This window comes from Miniopterus natalensis, chromosome X (genome assembly GCF_054644295.1).
Source record: "Miniopterus natalensis isolate mMinNat1 chromosome X, mMinNat1.hap1, whole genome shotgun sequence".
In the NCBI taxonomy this organism is placed as follows: Eukaryota; Metazoa; Chordata; class Mammalia; order Chiroptera; family Miniopteridae; genus Miniopterus; species Miniopterus natalensis.
The window spans coordinates 46,418,818-46,442,715 of NC_142103.1; the positions used below are offsets into that span (position 1 = coordinate 46,418,818).

The 23,898-nt window shown below is 35.1% G+C and overlaps 1 pseudogene; it reads left to right on the forward strand.

Annotated features, from left to right (window-relative positions):
- Positions 1 to 818, forward strand: LOC107531127 (ras-related protein Rab-5A pseudogene; annotated as a pseudogene).
- The last annotated feature ends 23,080 nt before the right edge of the window (positions 819 to 23,898 follow it).

Below are 23,898 nucleotides of genomic sequence, written 5' to 3' on the forward strand. Positions count from 1 at the left end.
ACAGCCATCTCGCCCGCTACGCCTGGGACCCGCTGCCAGGAAGCTTCAGCCCCGCGGCTCTGCGGTCTGCAGTCTAAGGTTTCTTTACCTCCAGAAAGAAAAAATTGACACTTTACATCCTGGAAGTTCATTTAAGAGACTGAAATTAGGGACTTCTTTCAAATTTGGACATGGCTAATCGAGGAGCAACAAGACCCAACGGGCGAAATACTAGAAATAAAATATACCAGTTCAAACGAGTACTTCTGGGAGAGTCTGCTGTTGGCAAATCAAGTCTAGTGCTTCATTTTGTGAAAGACCAGTTTCATGAATTTCAAGAGAGTACCATCGGGGCTGCTTTTCTAACTCAAACTGTGTGTCTTGATGACACAACAGTAAAGTCTGAAATATGGGATGCAGCTGGTCAAGAGCGATACCATAGCCTAGCACCAATGTACTACAGAGGAGCACAAGTAGCCATAGTTGTGTATGATATCACAAATGAAGAGTCCTTTGCCAGAGCCAAAAATTGGGTTAAAGAACTTCAGAGGCAGGCCAGTCCTAACATTGTAATAGCTTTCTCAGGAAACAAGGCTGACCTTGCAAATAAAAGAGCTGTCGATTTCCAGGAAGTACAGTCCTATGCAGATGACAACAGTTTATTATTCATGGAGACATCAGCTAAAACATCAATGAATGTAAATGAAATATTCATGGCAATAGCTAAAAAGTTGCCAAAGAATGAACCACAGAATCCAGGAGCAAATTTTGCCGGGGGAAGAGGAGTAGACCTTACTGAACCCACGCAGCCAACCAGGAGTCAGTGTTGTAGTAACTAAAATTCCAGTTTGAACTGGCTGGAATAGTCTTCTGCTTCCTAAATGTTAATAGCTGTGGAATTGGAGCATTTAACCAGCTCAGTATGACTTCTCTATCGTAAGAAGGGACTTACGATAGAGTCAAGTTTCTAATACAGAATTATTTTAAGTGTTTTGAACTTAATTTTTAATAACATGCATGTAACCCTCTGACTAATGTTTCAGCAGTAGAAGGCGGAAATGAGAGATGTGTATACTTGTTTCCTTGGATGGTTAGGGGGAATCATTTCTCATGACCAGGGATATAGACAAATGACTATCTAAACCCACAGTTAACCAGCCAGTTCTAAGAAAAAGATTTTGAACTTAATTTGAGCCTTTCAGAAACATTCTTTTTTTTAGAAGAAGGTTCTAAAGATATTTATGCTTAGCTACAGTATTTAGGCAACTGGTAATTTCTCTTAGTATCCATATTTAAAGTGTACATTCCTTCCACATTTTAGCAAAAAACAGTCCCATATTTGGGGGGGGGCGGGGGGGATGAACATTAGTGGCATCTAAATTGTAGCCAGTCCCGTTATTTTTTTAATGGGGTAAAAAAAATCAAATGTAACCCCATCTTGTTTTAGGAATATAAAAACTGGTAAATGGGTCTTAATGGGTAGTGTTCCCTTCAAACATGTGAGCTCTTCAACAAAAGTGAAACAAACCAGGTGTCTGTGATTTCTGTTTAATCACTGCGAGCCATTATATCGGTTTTGTTTAGGGGCGTGGAGGGGGCTTTTGTTCCCTTTGGACATAATGTAGTCAATGCACTAACAGTTATGTACACTCAAACTTGATTATTTTAAATTCAATCTTCAGCTGTACTGTAAATAGGGTACTGCATTGTAGCCTTCATTTGTTTATTTTCTGTAATATTTAAGAGTTGCTTAAAAGTATACAAAATGCACAGTTACTAAAACAGCTAATTTTTTCTTCTTTCCCCCTTTCAACGGAAGGGGCTTCAGTTCCTACATGGCTAGAACCATAATAAACAATGTACGGTAACTTGTAGCATAGGTATTGCGATATATTAGTAACAATCTTGCAGCCTTGTTTTCCAAAGTTTCTTTTATTTCGATCAGTTCAGTATATTGCACTAATTGTTTTAGGTATTTTCATTATATGAAATCTACCATGTGTCAGAGATGATTTAATCTATTTAAGTATTGAACTGATAGCCGAACTTGTACATTTACAGTAATTCAGAATAAGCAAGGAAACAGTTCATCAGTGTTTAGTTTTATATTGAGGTGCTCAGGTTGGAATAAAGTGGTATAAAAAGAAAAAAAAAAGATTTAAAAAGGTGTGAAAAAATAACGCTTGTTATCCACATCTGTTCTACAATTACAGAATACTTTTAAAATGATAAAAGTAAAAGTCACCAACAAAAAGCACTGCTTAAATTTTTAAAAATAGCACAGCTACTTTAGTATGAAGTTCAGCAGTTTTGTACAAAACTAAATATGTTCTTACATAAAATCCAGCAGTTGTGCTCCTTGGAATTTACCAAAGAGAGCAGGAGGCACTTTCAACCTTATATGATAAGGCCAGCATTAACTTATTCCAAAGCCAGACCAAGATACTAAATAAATGAAAACTACTGGAGAATACCTGTGATGAACATGGATGTAATGATTCTAAACAAAATACTAGCAAACCAAATTCAACAGAACATTTAAAAAGATTATACATCAGGATAATATATGACTTATTTCAAGAATGCAAGGGTGATTTATTTTAAAGATATGCAAATAAATCAATATGATACACTGTATTAATTTAACAAAGGATAAAATTACATGGTTATTTCAATAGATATGGAAAAACACATTTGACAAAAGTCAACACCTGTCATAATAAAAATAAACAACAAAATAGAGAAAGAAGAAATAAACATCAACATAATAAAAGACCATATTTGACAAGCCCACAGCTTACATCATATTCAATGATAAAAACATGAAAGATTTTACTCTAAGATCAGGAAAAAGACAAGGACACCCACTTTAACCATTTATATTTAACTTAGTGCTGGAAATCTTAGCCAGATCAATTAAACAAGAAACAGAAATAAAGTACATCCAAATTGTGAAGGAAGAAATTAAATGATTTCTGCTTATATATGGCAGATTTTTAAATATAGAATACCCTAAAAAACTTCACAAAAGTGTTTAAACTGTTTTTAAAAAAGTAGTTGCAGTATTCAAAATGATCATGCAAAAGTTAGTTTCACTTCTATATATTAACAATAAACAATCCAAAGAGGAAATTAAGAAAATAATCCCAATTAGTGTTTTGGGTTTCTTCTGATATATACCCGGAAGTAGAATTGCTGAGTCATAAGGAAGTTTCCTTTTTAGTTTTTTGAGGACCCTCTCTACTGTTTTCTATAGTTGCTGCAACAATTTGCATTCCCAATAACAGTGCATAAGGGGTCCCTTTTTTCCACATCCTCATCAGTACTTGTGTTTGTGGATTTACTAATGATAGCTATTTTAAAAGCTGTAAGGGGTATCTCATTGTGGTTTTAATTTTCATTTTTCTGACAATTAGTGATGTTGAAGATCTTTTCATATGTCTATTGGCCACCTGTGTGTCCTCTTTGGAAAAGTGTCTATTCAGGTCCTCTGCCCACATCTTAACTGGATTGTTTTCTTGGTGTTGAGTTGTATGAGTTCTTTATAAATTTTGGATTTTTTTTTTGTTTCTTCTCTTTTTATTTTCTTTCATGCTCAACCCCACCACCCTCTCCACCCAGCCTCTCAAAACCCCCTAACAGCTGTCAGCCTGCTCTCTATCTATAAGTCTGTCTCTATTTTGCTTTTTAGTTCATTTTACTCATTAAATTCCACATATGAGTGAAATCATATGGTACTTCTCTTTCTCAGACTGGCTTACCTGATGCTTCAATGGCAAATATCTTACATAGAGTAGGTTGTCTTTTCATTTTGTTGATGGTTACTTTTGCTTTGCAAAAACTTTTTTTTTTTTTTTTTTTTTGGTTTAAAACATTTTTCAATATAATACACTTCAAAAATAAGTAAATTTTTAAGTTAAATGACATCTATCAGTTACAGGGGGTGGATAGGAAAATGGTTTGTTTCATGTGAATTCTCCAATAACTTCTTGTATTATCTAAAACTCCTATCCCCTAGTTCATTATTTTTAAATAGTGTGGTGAAGGCCTGGGGTGGCGTTTGGGTGTGGGGTAGAAGGGATCAGTGGGGCAAAAAAAAAGGAGACATCTGTAATTCTTTCAACTATAAAGATAAATTTTTAAAAATTGACTTTATATTCTAAAAAGAATGTAATGCAAAAACATTTAATTTGATGTTATCCCACTTGTGTGTTTTTCTTTTGTTTCCATTGCCCAAGGAAATATATTGGAAAAATATTTTTCTAAGAAGAATATCAGATATTTTACTGCCTGTCTTTTCTTCTAGAAGCTTTATGATTTTGGGTCTTACATTTAGTTTTAATCCATTTTGAGTTTATTCTTGTATATGGTATAGCAGGGTTGCCTAGTGCCATTTTTTAATGTATCTGTCCAATTTTCCTACACCACTTATTGAATAGACTGTCTTTACCCCAAGGTATGTTTTTGTATACTTTGTCAAATATTAATTGGCCAAATAGGCATGGGTTTTGAAATAAACTCATAGACACAGAGTGGACTGTTGGTTGCCAGACAGGAGGTGGTTTGTGGGACTGGGTGAAAGAGGTGAAGGGATTAAGGAGTACAAATTGACAGTTACAAAATTGTCATGAGTATGAGAAGTACAGGATAGGGAATATAGTTAATAATATTGTGATAACTATGTATCGTTCTAGGTCAGTACTGGCAATAACTGGGGGAACACTTAAGTATATGATTGTCTAACCACTATGCTGTACAACTGAAACGAATACAAAATAATATTGAATATAAATTGTAATTGAAAAATGAAATGTAAAAAAAGAAAAGAAAAAGATATCCATTTGTGCATAAAAAAATAAATTACTTAAGAATAAATTTTCCCAGCCAGAGTGACTCAGTGGTTGAGCATCAACCTATGATCCAGGAGATCCCAGTTTGATTCCAGGTCAGGGCACATGCCCAGTTTTCGGGCTTACTCTCCAGCAGGGGGTGTGCAGGAGGTAGCTGATCAATGACTCTCTCATCATTGTTGTTTCTATCTCTCTCTCCCTTCCTCTCTCTGAATTAAATAAAAATATATATTTTTAAAAAGAATAAATTTAATGAAGTAAAATAATTAAAGCAAAAACAAATCCATGGAAAGATCTCACGTTATAGACCAGGAAAATTGAAATTAAAATGTCTGTACTACTTAAATTGATGTATAGATTCATTGCAATCTTTATTGAAATATCAGAGATATTTTGTTATATAAATATAAATAATATAAATATAAATATAAATATAAATATAAATATAAATATAAATATAAATATAAATATAAATATAAATATAAATATAAATATAAATATAAATATAAATATATAAATAATATAAATAGTAAAGCAAGAAGAAAAACTTCTGAATGTACAATACTTCCTAACTTCAAAAATATATTACAAAGCTGCAGCAATCAAAGCAGTATGGTACTGGCTTAAAAATAAACACATAGGCTAATGGAACAGAACACTGAGCTCAGAAATAAACCCATAGACAAGTGAATTTAAAAAACTGTGCCAAGAATGCAAATTCCAGAAAGGATAATCTCTTTAATAAATGGTGTTGTATAAATTAGATATCCACATCAAAATAATGAACTTGAATATTTATCTTATATCATGCATAAAATTAACTCAGCAAGGATTAAAAATTTAAATTAATATTGGAAACACTAAAAATCCTATACAAATATAGGGAAATGTTTCTTGATATTAGTCTTGGGAAATTTCTCGTATAAGACACCAAAAGCACAGATGACAAAAACAAAAATTTGCTAATAGTGCTACATCAAAATAAAAAGCTTCTGCACAGCAAAGGAAATAATTGACAGAGAGAAAGGCAACCTATGGATTAAAAGAACATAGTTGTAAACAATACATCTGATAAAGGATTATTATTTTTTTAAATATAACCATCTCCCACAGCTCAATAGCAAAAACACAAAAAAATGATTAAAAAATGGGTAAAGAACTTGAACACTCGTTTCTCACAAGAAGACAAAGATCCACAATTATATGAAAAGGTGCTCAATATCACTATCAAAAAAATGAAATTCATGAATTAAAATAAGAACATAAAATAAATATTTGCACTCCCATGAATATTGTGGTACTATTTATATTAAGTAAGATATGGAACCCGGCCAGGCATGGCTCAGCAGTTGAGCGTCGACCTAGGATTCAGGCAATCGGGGTTCAATTCCCGTCAGGGCATATGCCCCAGTTGCGGGCTCGATCAATGACTCTCTCATCATTGATGTTTCTATCTCTCTGTCTCTCTCCTTTCCTCTCTCTGAAATCAATAAAGATTTCAGAAAAAAATTAGATTTCAAATAAAGATTTCAAAAAAAATAAGATATGGAAATGTCATGTAATGCAGGATTCAAATGAGAAGAAAATCCTACCACTTGCAACAACATGGGTAACATTGATGAATAATCTGTGATGTTTGGGAGAAATTTGGCAGACCATGGCCCTATTATTGTCCACTAAATGATTATTTCATCTTGCTAACTCCATTTAAAATAGGGGATGGGTTTGCTTTTGAGGCTAATCAAAAATTGAAGATTTGTCTCATTCTAATTCAGTTGCCAAGTGAAGCAAGACATTGTGTCCCTTCAATAGAGACTGTTCATTTAAAAACCAATTTATGTCTGCTTTATTCTGATTTACACAAGAAAAGGTAGGTAATTTTTAAAATTTTATTTTCTTGAGTCATCCTTATATTTAAGCACTTCACTTTACAGTGCTATTTTTCACTTTTTTGATTTTTTTAAAATACTGTTAAACCAACTTTACAAGGTTTTAGAAGTTACATTGAATTCAGAAAGTTTCTACATCTGTACAAAAGATGAAAACATGGAAGGTTTTATGATAGAATTGAAAGATTCTTATACAAAATGTAGAAAAAGTTTATTTTTTATTATTGACAGTATTACAGATGTCTCTTACTTCTCCCCAAGTAACCCCCTCAACCAAGCCCATACCTTACCTCAGGCCTTCACCATATTATTGTCTGTGTCCATAGACTATGAATATACGCATATATGTACTTTGGTTAATCTTTTCCCTTTCCCACCACACCCCTCCCTCTGATATCTGTCAGTCTGTTCCATGTATCCATGCTTCTGGACCAATTTTGTTCAAAAGCTTATTTTTTAAAAATATATTTTTATTGATTTCAGAGAAAGGAAAGGAGAGGGAGAGAGAAAGATAGAAACACCAATAGTGAAAGCCATTGATCTGTTACCTCTTGCACACCCCCCACTGGGGATCCAGCCTGTAACCTGGACATGTGCCTTGACCAGGAATCAAACCGCGATCTACTGGATCATGGGTAGATGCTCAACTGCTGAGCCATGCCATCACAGCCTCAGGACTGTTTTTGATGCTTCTGATAGATTTTGGATTGCTGTGTGTTCATTTTCATTTGTTTCAAGGTAATTTCGAATTTCTTCATTGATCTCACTGGCAACCCATTGATTGTTTAATGATGTGCTATTTAGCCGCTATGCATGTGAATATTTTTGAGTTTTTTATCATGGTTGATTTCTAGTTCAGTGCCACTGTGATTGAAAATGATATTTGGTATGATTTTCATCTTGAAATTACTAACACTTATTTTGTTTCCTCACACATGTTCTATCTTTGTGAATGTTTGATGTGCAATGGAGAAGAATGTATATTCTGCTGCTTTGGGAGGAAATGTCTGTAAATATCAACTAAATCCATCTGATCTAGTGTATCGTTTAAGGTCACTGTTTTCTTTTTAATTTTTTGTCTGGAAGATACATGCATTGACGACACTGAGGTGTTAATGTCCAGCACTATGAATGCATTTCTTTGTAAAGTCCACCAATAGTTTATATATATATAAATTTGTGCTCATACTGGATGCATATATGTTTATAAGGGTTGTATACTTTTGTTGGACTGATCCCTTTATTACTATGTAGTGACCTTTTTTGTCTCTTTTATGGTTTTTGTTTTGAAGCCTGTTTTGTCAGATATAAGTATTGCTACACCAGTTTTTGTTTGTTTGTTTGTTTCCATTTGCATAGACATATTTTCCATCCTTTCACTTTCATCCTGTGTAAATCCTTTGTTCTGATGTGGGTCTCTTGTAGACAGCATATATATGGGTCATGTTTTCTTATCCACTCAGCTACCCTATGTCTTTTTATTGGAGCATTTAATCTATTTACATTTAATGTTATTATGGATAGGTACTTATTTATTAACATTTTTATTCTTTATGTCTATGTTTCTCCCTATATACATTCCTTCTTCTTACAGTAATCCCTTCAACATTTCTTGAAATGCTGGTTTTGTGATAATAAACTCCTTTAGCCTGTTTTAGCTGGGAAGTTCTTGATTTCACCTTCAAATTTGAATGATAGCCTTGCTAGACAGACCAATCTTATTTTCAGATGCTTGCTTTTCTTTACTTTGAATACTTCATGCCATTACATTCTGGCTTGTAATGTTTCTATTGAGAGATCATCTGACAGCCTTATGGTAACTCTTTTGTAGGTAACTGACTGTATCTCTCTTTTTCCCCTTAAATTTCTCTCTTTGGCTCTGGTCGGTGGGGCTTAGTAGGTTTGGCATCATACCCTTCCCTGAAGGGTTGCTGGCGCCATTCCCTGGACAGGGCACATGCCTGGGTTGTGGGCTCAATCTCTTGTAGGGGTCATGCAGGAGAGGGCTGATAAATGTTTCACTCTCACATCAGTGTTTCTCTTTCCCTCTCTCCACCTCCCTTCCTCTCTCTAAAAGTCAATAAATAATAAATCTTGAATAAAAGGTTCTCTCTGTCTTTAATGCTTGCCATTTTAATTATGATGTGTCTTGGTGTGGGTCTTTTTGGGATCATCTTGATTCTAACTCTCTGTGCTTTGTGAAATTGAGTGACTTTTTTTTTCCACCAGGTCAGGGAAGATTTCTGTCTTTTTTTCTTCAAATAGGTTCTCTATCCCTTGCTCAATTTCTTCTTCATATGGTATCTATACGATGTGGATGTTGTTACACTTCATGCTGTCCCAAATTTCCCTTAAACTATCTTCATGCCTTTTAATTATTATTGTTATTATTTAAATATATCTTTATTTATTTCAGAGAGAGGAAAGGAGAAGGAGAGAGAGAGATACAAATATCAATAATGAGAGAGTCATTGATCGGCTGCCTCCTGCACACCCCCAACTGGGGATCAAGCCTGCAACCTGTCCATGTGCCCTGATCGGGAATTGAACTCAGATTGCCAGGATCTTAGGTCGATGCTCAACCACTGAGCCATTCCCAGCCAGGTTCCAGGAATATTCTTTATGTGGGATATGTGGGCACCCCTGTTGTAATTATTTCTTGATTGCTATTATGCCATTTGTGGGTGAGCTCAGCCCTCTTCCTGGATGACTCTGAGGCTCAACCATGTTGTGCAACCCATTATACAGGTGTTGGCAGAACAAAACAAACAAGACCAAACCAAAAACAACAGAAACAACAACAAAACAACAACAAAATAAGAAATAAAAGAATATTAAAAGAGGAGACCAAAAAAATTAGAGAAGCAAAAAAAAAAAGAAAAAGAGAAAAGATATGTAAGACAAGAAGAAGGGAAGAGAACAAGAATAAAAAGGAAGATAAAAAATAAATGAAGTAGTAATAATAATTTTAAAAAGTAATAATGAATAAAATAAAATATACAATAGAAAAATAAGAATGGAAAAAATAAGTAAAAACAGAAAATAAAAAGATAAAAAAATTAAATAAGAAAATCAAAGAGAGAAAGAAGAGATATGAAAAAAAATAGAAGAAAAAATATAAAAAAAATACAGACAAGGTAAAAAAAAAAAAGTGGCATTCACCTACATACATTTTTGTGCCTGCTGCTATTCCACTTTTGATCTGCTATTTTTGGAGTTCACTGGATTTTGCTACAATGTTGTTTGAATTTGGCCACTTGGTTTGCCAATAATGGACTTCCTGGGAGGTTCTCTGGTGCAAGCCAAATTCAGTTGTACTTGTTTGTCCCTTGGCAACCTTACTGAAGTTTGGCATGTCAGATCCCCAAGTAGTCTGTTGGGTGGAGCCTCTGGAGCCCAAAGGCTGGTTCTTCCACCTCTCTCACACTTTGAAAACCCCTGCTCTAAGCTGCTCTCACTTCCCCCATGGTACTGTGCTCTGCAGGAGCATCCAGTACCTGGCCTTGGTGGATTAAATAGACTCACGTTGGGGGTGGTGAAGAAATCCTGTAACAGAAGAGGTGGGCTTCTCTTCTCCTTCTTGGGGCTGTGCTGGCTTATCTCGCTGGAGAGTTCAGCTCTGTTTCCTCACAATGCAGCTGAAGGTCCCACCAAGCGCTAATCTGTCCCAAGGACAAAATCCCACATGGGAGACACAGTCCCAATGTATTCACTCTGACTGGCTCCTTGGCACCACCTTGTGGCCACACCAAGTAGGAAGGAATAAAAAAATAAAAATTAAAATAAATACATAAAAATTAAAAAATCCACCCTTATTGGCACTCCAATCTTTCTGTCAGCTGGCCCGCACTTGGTGGGGCATCCGCCCAGGCTCCAACCAGGCCAAATGTCTGCATCCTTAGAGCCATCAATATGGAGCAATACAGGTACAGATCTCCAGGTCAACTCTACTCCCCCTTGCCTCAGGTCACAGCGGGACAAGGCAAACTCAGGAGTTCCATAGGTGCAGGGAAGGGCGCCACCTATGTGCTGGAGCTAGGCAATTTGATTGTCTTTCCCAGGCGACACTGCCCAATTTTCTTTTGGCTCTCTTCCCAAAACTTCCAGAGAATAGAAGAGACTTCAGATTCAATGCATGGGTGTACCTATCAAAGCTCTCCACCAGCCTCTAGCTTTGCTGGTGGCTCCTCCCACAGACACAGAGTGAAGCAAACATCCCAGACTGGTGTTTTAACAAAGAAATTGCTCTTTGCCTGGGATGGTGCAGTCAAACTCTTCCAGGTGGACTGAATTCCCACTGATTCCCAACACCAATGTTTTGCGGGTTCCCTTCCCTTCTCTGGTACTCTGTATTGGGGATCCCTGCATGAGGCTGAGACCTCACACTCCAGGGAAGTGGGGGCTCCCCTGCTTCAATATCTATATTGCTTCCCAGCTGTGCACACCCTGAGAGTTGGCTTACCCTCTCTGCATCTCTTCTGTCCTTCCTCCATGCTCTCTGCTCACAGTACTTCAGAAAAACTACTCTTCAACTGGTCTTCTAAGCTCATTGATCTGCCATATTTCTGGTCTAGTGCTGGAGCAAGTTGATGGAACCTCCACCTACTCTGCAGGCATCGTGGAATCTCTCTGCTTTCAGCTGTGCAGATCTTCCTGATGAGCCTGAGCCTGGGTCAGGTGTCCTGTGCTGGGGATCACCCAGCCTCGCCCTACAACAAGCTTCATAGATGTTCTTATTCATAAACTTAATCACATATGTTGATCAAGATATTAAAAAAGAGAAGCAAGGTATTTCTCTTCATGTGTTTGAGTGACATTTTATAAAATATTTGTGAATGCATCTCTATAAATGATGTTTAGTCACAGCTTTTGAGCCAAATGACATAATAACCTAAAACTCTAGTAATTGTGAAAACAACACATCACATCTTAAATATCCAAATGTCATTCTCTTTTTAATCTACAAGGGAAACGGCTCCATGTGGATAGCAGTAATGCAACTATTGTAGTCATTGGAAGTTGTTAGACTTTGGAGAACATTCTCAATAGGGGGGAGATTTGGAAAGCACTTTTGGAAACAGACCAAATTTACTTTGAAACAAATTGGGCAATTATAGAGAGTAAAAACACTTTCAAAATCAAAAATCCAAACAAAATAAAACACCAAGAATTGTGAACAGAATGTCATTTGTCTCATTTTCTGATGTGCCACATAAACTGGCTCTAAGAGAAAGTTTACATAATCGATCTCTAAAAAGGATTATATGATGGCAGTCTCATTGAAATAAGTGGCTATTCTCCTAAAGCTTGTATTCTGAAGGTGTCAGTGCTTATTTGCATGCCAGAAATCAGCCATATCTCTCTTTTCATATTTTATAAGTGCTATTTACACACACATCTGTACATACACACAGTCTTGCACATTCATTTACATATTTAAGGTTTGTGTTATGAATTTGAATGGGCTCAGAAATATCCTGTCCTCTTAGGTATTTTAAGCTTAGGCATATATGTGAAGATATTGCTATCTCAGTGCTGTGCTGTCGCATAACTATTCTCCCTTACTTCTGAAGTTTTCCTCATCTACAACAGTAGTACTAGGGTTCAAACTCACAAAGGTGCTGTCCCCCAGTTGCAGCACACACCATCATGTGTTGTATGTTTGATGAATTAAAAGGATGCTGCCAACTTAATTACACTGTAACCCTTCAATAAAGGAAGGGCAGAGCTGATTAACTAGTGAATAATTGGGGACTGATTGATGGCTCTCCCTTACTGCTGAAGGCTGTATATATAATTATTTTGCCTTTGGGCCTAATTTTGCCACTGTTAGCTTCCACTTTTGTCATCAGTTGTAATTTATATATGGGGCCTGCAGCCTTAGAAAAGGGAGATAGAAAATGAAATAGTTCTGAATTCCTAGATATGTCACCTGCATAAGGCCAGCAGGCGGCCTTGGACATTAACATTTTCAGTCATTTAACAGCATTAACACTTCATGCTTTGCAAGAAAATAATATTATAATTTGTGAATAATCATAATAATATTAGATTTCATGAGCTTAAAATCATATTGCATCACCTAGTGGTTTTCAGTTTACTTTTAGTACAAGATTGATTTGTTATAATTCAACACAATTTTCATGCACTTTCCCTAACCAAAACTTTCTCTTTTATATATATTAACAAAGCTGTTAATATCTTTCTTTCAAAAGAAGTAGTTTACTTCTTCAAAGAAAAACAGAACAGACATTCTTAAATTATATTAAATATTAGTATAAAATTACTACCAGCACTACAAATGAAAAGAGTATTGCAAATATTTCAGCTTCTGAAAAATACAATATTTATTAAGCATTCACCATGGACAAGGTACCATGCACATTTTGAAAAATATTAAGTATTATCTGTCATGTATTAAAACTTAAGTATATCTAACCCCACACTTCAAATATTTTCTACAAAACTCTTCACTCATAATGCTGTTATAAAATATAACAATTCAAAGAAAGTAAATCAATCATAACAAAGGGTTTGCTTTTGGATAATTCTTTAAGTGTTGTGAAGAAATTAGCTTCTTACAGTAAAGGGGGGAAATAAGACTAAGGAAACATTTTAAAGATTGCTGCATTTCTAACCATGCTAAAAGAATGTGATGGCTATATAGTCCATATTTTTTTTCACCATGAAAATAACATCTTAGATACATATTTTAGGGAAATCATCCTTTCAAACACTGGAATCATAAATCTTATAATTATGAGCCACTATATACAAATTTTGTCTCTCAGAATTTCTTTGCTGTTTTGTCATCACTGAGAACTCCCTAACCCTATGAATCACAGGACAATTTGGAGAACCTTTCAATCAAAGCTCAGTAGTGTGCAAGTGGGCACAGGCCAGAAGAGAAAAAAAAAAAGATTGATATTTGCCCTCTCTCCTTATCTGCATGTGATTTATGAGTCAGTGTGAGTTAGCAAGAGAAATAAAGGCAAAAACCTTGATGCCTCCTTGTGGAGAATATGTACCATTTGGATTGAAGGCATGAAAGGGGGGAAATTAATGGTAAGCTGTTCATCTGTCACTACTGCCAGCCTGATGGTTTTGCAGAGAAGGCAAGGATTATATGACATGCCCTCCAGTGAAGGGCAAGTCTATCTGCTGCTTTCCTATTATAAACACGGTTCTCTGGGTTCCTGGGGGATTTAAATTTAAAATAAAACTGTAGTTTAGATAGATTAATATTTAAAGAAGTTTATTTCTTTAAAGTATTAACTTGTATTCTGCTTGTTTTAGGAATAATTTTTTTCTTTCCTTTTCTTCTTTTTTTTTCTTTCTTTTAGTTTTATTTCAAATTTAACTCAAACCTTCTGCTTGACAATGTGGCTTGGCCCTTTTACATCTGGCTACATTTTTCCTGCTGTCACTTTGCAATGAAATGGAAATAGGCCTTGAGGATTAGGCACATGAGAAGAATTAGTTCGATTCCACTGTCCAATATGTAGAATGTGATTGCAAAGTTAAAATTATAAGGTGAGATCTTTTTGCACTTCCATTGAAATATAAGACTGACTACAAAAATATTATGAAATACACTCAACAGGGAAAACATCATTTAAAACATTTTATCTTGTCTGGAAGATGAAGAGAGCCCTGTTTCTTTATTATTGAAAGACTTATAAGGATAAAGGCTAGATATATTGACATAATACTTGATACTATGAGTGGGAAGTGGAGTATTGCATAAAATGATAGCTGAAATTAATGTTTTACGTTCTTCACTCACTTTCCAATGTAAGAAAAATATCACTATAATTTTTTAATAAAAGGGAAATTTTGTATCTGGAATCATTTCTGCTATTTAAATGATCTTCACTATTGGATAAATGTTTTACAGTAAATCAGCCAAGAAGTAGGAAAAAAAAGATATTGGCATTGTTTTATAGTAGGGAAGAAAAGCAAAATTAGAGGCAGAGTAAGTAAAATTAGTAATTTGGTGAGTGTCTGACCCACTAATACTTTAACATGAATTTTTTTTTTTTTTTTTGCATTAGACATCAATTAAATCTCAATACAGAAAGGGAGAAATATTTCAAATGTATTGTAAGTGTGTTTAATACAAATAATAATATCAATAGTACAAACTATTCAAAGATTTTTATTTCCTAGAAATTAAAACAGTATTATTTTCTTAAACATAAAAATTACCTGTTTCTGCTCTGAAACAAACCATTTGCCTGTCCGGTGTGACTCTGGTTGAGTGTCAGTCCATGCGCCAAGAGATCACTGGTTTGATTCCTGGTCAGGGCCCATGCCTAGGTTGTAGGCTTAATTCCCAGTAGGGGGCTTGCAGGAGGCAGCTGATCAATGTTTCTCTCTGATGGATGTTTTTATCTGTCTCTCTTCCTCTCCCTTTGTTTCTCTCCAAAATAAATAAAAACATATTTTAAAAAAAGGTTAAATTCTAATAACAGCAATTAAGTAAGATAATTGGGAAAATAACAATGACAAATGTAATACATTGCACAAGAGAGGTTAAAGCAAAAATATAAAAATATTCTAGGAATTCAGTAGCAAGATAAATTATTCTAGAGTATAAAAGAATAACATGAACATAGTGTTATTTGATCTGAACTTTAAAGAGTTGAGAGGATTTAGACAAAGAATGAGAAAGGAGGTAATCAATTAGAGAATGGTAGTGCTGTTACGCAAGATGTTTAAGAAACAGCAAACAGTCTAATTTAGCTGAAGTAGAGGAAACCTGAAAAAAGTACTGGGAGATAAAACTGGAAAATCTGGGCTGATTTATATTGTACAAGGTTTTAAATTATATGATAAGAAATAAGGTCCTTATTTGAAAAATCAGAAAAAATTAGTTAAAAAGAGAATAAATGTGATTAAGTCTAACATTTAGCAGAATTTATTTGGTAGAAGATTATAGCATAGATTGAAGTATAAAGAAGCTCAAAGATGGCCAGAAGACAACTTTGAAGACAACTGTCATTATGCATATGAAAATTAATGGGTGTCTAGATAAGGGTAGAAGTAGTGGTAATGGAATGAAGGAAATGGATTTTAGCACTCTTGTAGTGATGTAATACATAGGGTTTTTAATAGCTGAGTAGTGTCTGGTATTGAGTTTCGATGACAGAAAATAATAGTGAACATAAAAAAATAAGAAAAAATTGTAAGAAGGTGGAAATATCCTAGAAGTGAATTAGAAAAGCAGGACCAGAACTCAAAAGAGTAGTTAAGATTCAAGAATGAGCATTTGGAGGCATCAACACCAAACCAAATCCCCATGCATTGCATCATTGTCCCCTTTTATTTTTTAACTTCACCCCAGAAACGTTAGATTACACACAGTACCCTGTGTTTAGAGACAACTGTGGCAATCAGCCATATCAGAACTTTATTTGGTAATCTTTGTGGTGGATTTCAGTGTAAAAGAATGTATGCATTGTTCACTTATCCTGGTTATCTGCTTGTGTTGAAACATTTTCTTCTGGGAAAAAAAAATTATCAAAGCAGATAATCCGTAATTTGTTTGTAATGTTTACATTTTAAAAATTTTACCAGCATATGATGTTTGTGGGGGCGGGACTGAAGGAGGTGACAGAGAGAGGTGGAGGTAGTAGTATGAAGGCAAAATAACTTTTTTTTTTGTCTGCAAGATCAGAGACAAAATTTTTATTTGAAGATCTTTGATTTCAACTACTGCTCTCTTAAGATGAATGCTCTATTTTCTTACATATTTGAGGGGAAATGATGTTTGCAAATATCACAAATAAACTGAAATGCCCTTTTAAAATTCTTCCCCCTTTTAAATCTCCAATACCTCATTTGGAAATTGCTGGGAGTTACAGTAGACACTACATAATCAAGCTCTTTAACAAAACTTTGGAACAAGGGATGTTGGTGACAAGGATGGTTGGCAGTTTTAGTACCAACAGTTCTCAAACACTCAATAGTAACTTCTGAACATGTGTTTGTACAATGGGAAAAGACAAAGAATTTTATAAAGCTTAGAGATTCTAAAGTAAGTGAGTCTTATTGGAGTTACCATTGATATTCAGAAAGATACCTAGTCCATTTCAAATAAAGTGACATATACATTTGTCTTTGTCAAATATATCAGTTTATTATAGTGCTAATGAAACCCAAAAAAGTTTGAACTCCAGATGCATCAATTAGCATCAAAATCCTAAATTCTATAGAATCACAGCCTAATCCAGGCCTAAGCCAAAATAAGAAAAGAGCCATTACACTGACCCCAAAAGAGGTGAGGTAGGTCAGAGAACATGAGATACAAAAAAGACCAATGCACAGGTACAGTTATATGCATGTAACTTTCTTTCACACAGGGATGGATGCACATGTGTTCCTTGGGAAGGAAAATAAACCAGATTATGTATAAACAATAATTCAATTATTATGAATATTCAAGAAGGTCATAATGTGATATCTGTTACATGGAGGGTACTGGTGGTTAGTTTCTATAATTTAAGCCATTTTATAATTTCTCATTACATGTCCTTTGCACTTGTAAAAAAAATGTTACCCCTGCTGGCATGGCTCAGCAGTTGAGCATCCAACTATGATCCAGGAACTAGCAGTTGGATTCCTGGTCAGGGCATATGCCCAGTTGCAGACTCAATCACCAACAAGGGGTGTGCAGGAGGCAGCCAATCAGTGACTCTCTGATTGATGTTTCTATCTCTCTCTCTGTCTCCCTTCCTCTTCCTAAAAAGGATAAAAATATAGTTTTTAAAAATGTTAACACATTTCAAACAATAATTTTGGAAAATAAAATTCCAGAGTATTTTAATCCATATTTGCATTATAATACATTTGAGTAAAGGGAATCATGTGTGTTCCTGAAGGAAAAGGATTATATTTTTTTTCTTTTTCCCCCCACATTGATCCCCTACACCCTGCATACACCTCACACCCAGACTTTCCCCATATCATTGTCTGTGTTCATAGGTTATGCATATATGTATAAAAGTTCTTTGATTAATCTCTCCCCACCCACTCCCTCACCCATGCCTTTCCCCTGAGATCCCTCATTCTGCTCCATGCTTCTATGTTTATGGATCTATTTTGCTCATCAGTTTATTTTGATTGGTATGTTCCACAGTGTGATACATGTCTTCCTCTGAATGGCTTATTTCAGTTAGCATAATACTCTCCTGTTCCATCCATGCTGTCCCAAAGGGTAAAAGATCTTTTTTTTAAATTTTTTTTACAAGTGCAGAGTATTCCCCTGGTGTAAACATACCATTCCTTTTTATTTTATTGTTCAAAATATTACAGATGTACCTTTCTCTCATTGCCCCTTCCATCTTGCCCCCACCCCAATCCCCAGTCCCTCACCATGCTATTGTCTGTGTCCATGGGTTATGAATATATGCATATAAAATTTTGGTTAATTTCTCGCCACGCACTCCTATCTCCCCTCTGAGATTCATCAGTCTGATCCATGCATGCTTCCATGTCACTGAATCTATTTTGTTCCTTAGTTTATTAAGTTCTTTAGATTCCACATATTAGTGAGATTATGTGATGTTTGTCTTTCTCTGCCTGGCTTATTTTGCTTAGTATAATATTCTCCAGGTCCATCCATACTGACCCAAAGGGTAGGAGATCCTTCTTCTTTACAGCTGCATAGTATTCCATGGTGTAAACCTCCCAAAGCTTTTTTTATCCACTCATCTACAGATGGGCACTTGGGCTGCTTCCAGATTTAGCTATTATAAATTGTGCTGCTATGAAAATAGAACACATAGCATTAATCCTGATTAATGTTTCAGGATTCTTAGGATATATTGCTAAAAGTGGGATCACAGGGCCAAAGGCAGTTCAATTTTTAACTTTTGAGGAACCTCTTTAGTGTTTTCCATAGTGGTTGTACCATTCTGAATTTCCACCAGCAATGTACCAGAGGTCCACTTTCTCCTCATCATCGCCAGCACATGTCCTGTGTTGATTTGTTGATGGGAGCCATTCTGACTGGTGTGAAGTGATACCTCATTGTGGTTTTAATTTGCATCTCTCTGATGATTAGCAACGTTGAGTATTTTTTCATATGTATCTTGGCCATCTGTATGTCCTCTTTGGAGAAGTCTCTAAGTCCATTGCCCATTTTGTAATTGGATTGTTTGTCTTCCACTTGTTGAGTTGCATGTGTTCCTTGTACACTTTGGAAATTAGACTCTTATCAGATACATCCTTGGCAAATATGTTCTCTCAAAACATGGGTTTTCTTTGTATTTAGAGACTCTTTTCTTTTGCTGTGCAGAAGCTATTAGTTTGATGTAGTCCAATTTGTTTATTTTTTCTTTTGTTTTTCTTGTCTTAGGAGATGTATCAGTGAAAATTCCACTACATGAGATGTCTGTGACTTTACTGCCTATGTTTTCTTCAAGGATTTTTATGCTTTTGTGACTTATATTTAAGCCTTTTATCCATTTTGAATTTATTCTTGTGTTTGGAGTAAGTTGGTGATCTAGTTTCATTTTTTTTCCATGTAGCTGTTCAGTTTTCCCAGCACCAATTATTGAAGAAACTGTCTTTACTCTATTGTATGCTCTTGCAGCCTTTGTCAAATATTAACCAAAGAATTTATATGCATATATATACAACCCAAGGACATGGACAATGGTGGGGAGAGGGACTGGGGAGGGGAAATGAATGGGGTGGAACAGGTCATTGGGGAGAAAAAGGGACATCTGTAATATTTTAAACAATAATAAAAAATTATATATTAACTGAAAATAATGGTGTGGGTTTATTTCTGGGGTCTCTATTCTGTTACATTGATCTATATATCTGTTGTACCATTACCAGGCTGTTTTGATTACAATGGCTTTGCAGTAGAGTTTGATATTGGGTAAAGTGATCCCTCCCACTCTGTTCATCTTTCTCTAGATGGCAGCAGCTATTCGGGGCCTTTTTTGGCTCCATATACATTTTTTGAATATTTGTTCTAGCTCTGTGAAATATGCTGTTGATATTTTAATAGAAATTGCATTGAATTTATAAATTGTTTTAGGTAGTATGGGCATTTAATGATATTAATTCTTTTAATCCATGAGCATGGTATATTCTTCCTTTTGTTTATATATTCCTTTATTTCTTTTTTCAGTGTCCTGCAGTTTTCTGAGTAAAGGTCTTTTACCTCCTTGGTTAAGTTTATTCCTAGGTATGTTGTTGTTTTAGGTGAAATGGTAAATGGTATTTTTAATTAGTTTCTTTCTGAGAGTTCATTGTTGGTGTACAAAAATGCTGTCAATTTCTAAATGTTAATTTTGTGTCCAGCTTTTTTGCTGGATTCATTCATCAAACCTAGTAGTGCTTTGGTGGGGTCTTTAGGATTTTCACGTACAATATCATGTCATCTGCAAATAATGACAGTTTTACTTTCTCCTTTCCAATTTGGATACCTTTTGTGTTTTCTTCTTCTCTGAGGGCTGTGGCAAGGACTTCCAGTATTATGTTGAATAAGAGTGGCGAATGGGGTCAGCCCTGTCTTTTTCCTGTTGTTCAGGGAAATGGCATTCCTTTTTGACCATTGAATATGACGTTGGCTGTAGGTTTGTTATAAATGGCTTTTATCATGTTGAGGTATGCTCCCTTTATTCCCATTTTGCTGAGAGTTTTTATTACAAATGGGTGCATGGAATTTTTTGAATGCTTTTTCTGCATTTATTGATATGATCATATAATTTTTGTCTTTCATTTTATTTATGTGATATATCATATTTATTGATTTGCAGATGATATACCAGTCTTGTATCCACAGGAAAAATCCCATTTGGTCGTGGTGTATGAGCGTTTTAATGTATTGCTGGATCTGGTCTGCTAGTATTTTGTTGAGCATATTAGCATCTATGTTCATCAGGGATATTGGCCTGTAATTTTCTTTCTTTGTAGTGTCTATCTGGTTTGGGGATTGGGATGATGCTGGCCTCATAGAAAGAGTTTGAGAGTTTTCCCTCCTCTTGTATTTTCAGGAATAGATTGAGGCAAATTGGTATTAATTCTTCTTTGAATGTTTGGTAAAACTGACCTGTAAATCTGTTTAGTCCAGCAATTTTGTTTGCATGGAGTTCTTTTTATTACTGCTCAGTTTCATTAGTTGTTATGTGCCTATTCATGTTTTCTGCCTCTTCCTGATTCAGCTTTGGAAGACCGTATGCTTCTAGGAATTTGTCCATTTCAACCATGTTGTCCAGTTTGTCGGCATATAGTTGCTCATAGTATTTTCTTATGATCCTTTGTATTTCAGTTTGGTCAGTTTTTATATTGCCTCTTTCATTTCTGATTTTACTTGTTTGTGTCCTCTCTCTTTGTTTCTTTGTGAATCTAGCTAAAGGTTCATCAATCTTATTTATCCTTTCAAAGAACCAGCTCTTAGTTTCATTTATTTTTTTGTATTTTTTTTAACCCTCTATGTCATTAATTACTGCTCTGATTTTTATTATTTCCTTCCTTCTCCTTCCTCAGGGTTTTCGTTGCTGTTCTACTTCTTGTTCTTTTAGTTGTTGTGTTAGATGGTTTAGTAGAGGTATTTCAAGTTTTCTGAGGCATGGCTGTACTGCAACAAAGTTTCCTCTCAGGACTGCTTTAGCTGTGTCCCATAGACTTTGGGTTGTTGTCTGTTCTTTTCCCTTTTTTCCAGGAAATCTTTGCTTTATTCCTTGATCGCATTGTTTATCCATTCATTGTTTAATAACATGTTACTTAGTCTCCATGTGTTTGAATATTTTTGAGTTTTTTTATAGTGGTTGATTTCTAGTTTCATGGCATTGTGATCCGAGAAGATGCTTGATGTGATTTCAATATTCTTGAATTTGTAGAAAATTGTCCTTTGTTTTAACATGTGGTTTATTTTTGAAACTTTTCTATGTGCACTTTAGAAGAAAGTGTATTCTGCTCTTTGGGATGAAATGTTCTGCAAATATTAATTAAATGCATCAGATCTAGTGTGTCATTTAAGGTCTCCCTTTCCCTGTTGATTTTTTTGTCTTGATGATCTGTCCAATGATGTTAGATAATATGCTTCTGTAAATCTCCTCGTTAAAGTCTACCAGAAAATTCGTTTTATGTTTAGGTGCTCCTATATTGGGTGCATACATATTTGTAAGGGTTATTTCCTCTTGTTGGATTATTCCTTTTAGTAATATGTAGTGACCACTTTTGTCTCTTGTTATGGTCTTTACTTTGGTGTCTGTTTTGCCAGAAATCAGTATTGATACTACAGATTTTTTTTTTTCTTTTCCATTTGCATGTAATATTTTTTTCCACCCTTTCACTTTCAGACTGTGTGAATATTTTATTCTCATTTGTGTCTCTTGTAGACAGCATATATTTGGGTCCTGTTTTCTTATCCATTCAGCTATCCTAAGTCTTTTGATTGGACCATTTATTCCATTTATATTTAAGGTTACTATTGATATATGCTTATTTAATACCATTTTTCCCCTTTCTGCCAATGTACCTTTCTCTCAATATTTCTTTATCTTCTTTAAGCAGTCCTTTTAGCATTTCTTGCAATGCTGGTTTGGTGGTACTAAACTCCTTTAGCCTTCTTTTGTCTGGGACACTCTTTATTTCACCTTCAGTTTTAAATGATAACCTTGCTGGATCAACTGTTCTTGGTTGCAGGTTCTTACTTTTCATTACTTTGAGAACTTCATGCCACTCCATTCTGGCCTGAAGTGTTTCTGTTGATAAATCTGCTGCCAGCTTTATAGGGGTTCCCTTGAAGTTCACTGCTTTTCTCTTTCTTGCAACCCTTAATATTCTTTTTGTCCTTAACATTTGTCATTTTTATTATGATGTGTCTTGGAATGGGTCTCTTTGGGTTCCACTTGCTTGGAACACTCTGTGCTTCCTCAACTTGTGTGGTTTTCTTTCACACAGGTGTTGCAAAGTTTTCTGTCATTATTTCCTCCACCAGGTTTTCTATCCCTTGCTCACTTTCCTTCCCCTCTGCTACCCCTATGATGCAAATATTGTTTTGCTCATGTTGTCCCAAGGCTCCCATAGACTACCTTCATGCTATTTAAATGTTTTTTTCTTTTTGCTGTTCTGATTGAATGTTGTTGTTTTTTCTACTTTGTCTTCTAAGCCACTTATTCTATTCTCTGGTTCATTGATTTTAATTCCTTCCAGCATATTCTTGACACCAGATATAGTGTTTTCCATTTCAGCTTGGTTCTTATTTATTATGTCTAGCTCTTTTTTTCATGTTTTCACTAAGTTCCTCGACCTTCCCATTAAGTGTCTTGTTGTTTTCATTAATTTCCTTGAGCATCTTTATAATCATTACTCTGAACTTTATTTCTCATAACTTGCTTAACTGCACCTCATTAAGGTCTTTTTCTGGTGATTTTTCCTTTTCTTTAGTTTGAGGGTGGCTTTTTTGTCTCCCCATGTTGGTGGCTCTTAGTGTTTGTATCTGTATATTAGATATATTTACTGTCTCCCATTCTTGTGGGGTGGGATTTGTAGTGCATGTTCAGTGAAGGCCAGAGGTTTGTTTTCCTTATTTTTCTGAGCTATTTGCCCTAGCAGTATCCCTTTTGTGGGTGTCCATTATGTATGTTCTTTGGGCTCCCCTATTGTGATTGTGTCTAGATTGTTGTTGACTGTTCTTGGGAAGTCTTTCCTCTCAGGTTGGCTAGCTGTGTAGCTCAGCCCCATCCACTTTGCATAAGCTTTGTATGGGTGTCAGCAAGGCAAGACAATACACAACCAAACTACCAGGAAACAAGCAGTATCTTACAAAATATCCTGACATTCACAAAGAAAATATTCCAAGTGAAAGTAGATTTGGGAGATTGAAGTGAGAAAACAAATGCTAACAAAAAAAAAAAAGAAAGAAAGAAAAGAAAAAAGAAAAGAAGAAAAAGAGAGACAGAGAGAAAATATATTATTGCTAATAGTACCAAAAAATTAAAGTAATAAAAATAATAAAAAATAGAATTAAAAGTAAAAAATAGAGAAGATATTGGGAGATCAAAGGGGTTGAGAAAATGTTCTGAAAGTAGGGCAAGCAAAAAATTAAGTGTAGAGCTTAGGAATAGGAAAATGGTTGAAAAAGAAAACAGAAATATACAATAAAGAGACAAATAGAAACAAACAGACAAACAAAAAAGACAGGAAGACAGAAG